The following is a 2,544-nucleotide window of genomic DNA, read 5'->3' on the forward strand; positions in this document are numbered from 1 at the left end:
GTTATGGAACCCATATGTAACACAATATCTCTTTATAAGTATAATCTTCCAAAATATTTAATATTTATAATGCATAAGCAATGCAAGTAAATAAGAAACCCTTTATAGCCTTGAATAGCTTTTATTTTATCTGACAGATCAACAAAATATTTTTTCCTTTATCTGACAGATCAACAATATATTTTTTTCTAGCTTCCAGAAAAAACCGGGGAATCCATGAAACGTATTGAAGATAAGGCCAATCAAGAGCAGTATTTTTTAAAATATTAAATGCATTGATAGGTAACATTTATCAGTCTAATATAGCTGGTTATCATGCAAATGTCCGCAAAGAACAAGGATTACAGATAGACCACAAAACGGCAAACGACTTTGATAAACCAAAGTTCTGAATCTATAAGATTTACGAGCTGATTTCAAAAGATACAAATGCGATACACACATAGACAGACAAGGGTGGGGGATAAGAGGGATAGGGAGAGAAGGCAAAAGAGAGGGGGTGAGGGGTTGAGCTTTTTTTTTGGGTTGAAACTCTCATCAAGTTGTCGAAAGCAAAACTTTCAATTGCATTTTGGCCAAGTTACTTTTGGCTTATCTTTATTATCGCCGCTGTTATTAACTATAGGGAAAGTGGCAAGCAGAGAGGTAGGAATGTGTGTGTGTGTGTGTGTGTGTGTGTTGTGGCTCGTAAAGTATGTCATGTGTCATAAATGACAGATTCTTAGGCATACTTCATTGATCCCTTTTGGCCGCAACGTTTTTACGACGAGATGCCGCCATATCCACAGTCGACACACACACACACACACACACACACACATACAAATTGTTGCAGTATCTATCGCCCGCAAACACACACACACACACAGAGAGAGTGCGTGTTTGAAGTTTGCTTTTGATAAATGAATGGATTTTCAAAGGCGACGTTAATGAAATACGCACACAAGACGGCAGCATGAGAGAAGAAGAGAGAAGCATGAGGAGAAGCAGCACAAGGAGTCCTCAGCATGTGTCCTTCTGTGTGTGTGTGTGTGCTTCCATATATCCTTCAATCTATCAAACTCACGTGTCCGTCGTGTCTCAATTTACTCGCTTAGTTTATGTTCCACTGGCGAAGGCTTCCCGGTCGAACTCCTGGCGACTATTTTGATAGAGTCCGTTTGGCATATTTATGAAGTCAACGCAGCGGGCATTCATAGGACATTCATAGAGAAAGAAGGTCTCGTCTTGAACTCATACGAACATAGACTGATAGGTCCTGCCAAGTTGTCCTTTTCCTCAAGTGCTTCTGATGCCTGTTTGTTTGTTTTTGCATATAAAATCAAGCATTAGAAATAACTAGTTTATTTTCAGATATTTGTAAGCATATGTGCATATCTATATTAATAAATATACAAAGATGGAAATTACACTTTAGCCAACATTATTTGCTTACACTTTTAAAGTTATCAACACACTTAATTTTTAATTTCAGTTAAACTCAATACTTATACTTTTAATTGGATTTCACAAAACAACGCCTGAAATAAGTACCGCTTAATTGTTTATATATAGTTAGTAAAATTTTAAGAAGAATTTTCTTAAGCATTCAAGTTTATGCTCACAAATTTTCAAGTTTAATTCAATTGTAATAGCTTTGCTCCAAGCTCTCGAATCTCTTTACACTTAGTAGGCCTTGAATTCGAAATTTTGCTATACTCTACAATAGTTCTATAATATTTTTCATTCCGTTTCCTGAGCTCATCTAGGCATAGTTCAGCATGTAAAAATTTTAGTTTTTTTTTCGTAGTCTGTTTTGTATATATTTTCCAAATTTTCGTATGTCGTCTTGATTTTTTGAGTGTTAAATTCAACCAAATTTATTTTTGATATTTGGTAAATTCAAAGATAATACAATTTTCTTTAAGTGATGTGTACTAAATTCATTTCCATTTCAGTTAATGAGGCAAAATGTAAACAAAAGCTAATAAAGGCTTCTTAAGTTGTAAGTATCCAAACCCGCATTATGGTCACTTGCTGAACTTGTTTTACAGGATTCCCTGAAGACGGTACCTTGACACCGCATGATGTTAGCGTCTTCACAATAACCCAATCAATTCAACTTGAACACAGAAGATTGATATTTAAATTACATAAAATTATAAACAATATTCATTCAATTTTGTACCTAATTGGGTAAGTTATTTTAATCAGAAAGTAAAGGATGCTTAATAATGTATGCTTTTATAGCAGGGCGCAACCAAGGTGATATTGTTAACACTAAGAAAATTCAGACAACAATTGTAAGTTTACTTGAATTGAAATTACTATTTAATCTACTGAAATCTTATTTGATAGTGTGAAAAGACGGTACCAAAACGGAATTGTGGTTTGCGTCTGATAAGCTTCTCAAAAGTATAATACCACAAAATCACCAACCTAGGACGGTACCAGCCCTTTAATGCAGTATTGAGGCGGTAGATGGCGTCTTATTGCATTTGCATTTTTGATAATTGAAATAATTTTGTATAAACAAATAAAATTTGCTATGATTATATATATATA

The 2,544-nt window shown here is 34.4% G+C and overlaps 1 long non-coding RNA gene across 2 annotated transcripts; it reads left to right on the plus strand.

The window, feature by feature from the left end:
* The first annotated feature begins 1,809 nt into the window (after positions 1–1,809).
* Positions 1,810–2,544, plus strand: LOC117793339. 2 transcript variants are annotated; one of them, XR_004618250.1, is made up of 5 exons: positions 1,810–1,875; positions 1,938–1,984; positions 2,034–2,175; positions 2,230–2,282; positions 2,338–2,544. It is a non-coding gene; the product is annotated as an uncharacterized LOC117793339 (long non-coding RNA). The 2 variants fall into 2 exon arrangements; XR_004618251.1 differs by having other exon boundaries at positions 2,233–2,282.

This window comes from Drosophila innubila, chromosome X (assembly GCF_004354385.1).
Source record: "Drosophila innubila isolate TH190305 chromosome X, UK_Dinn_1.0, whole genome shotgun sequence".
NCBI classification, from domain to species: domain Eukaryota; kingdom Metazoa; phylum Arthropoda; class Insecta; order Diptera; family Drosophilidae; genus Drosophila; species Drosophila innubila.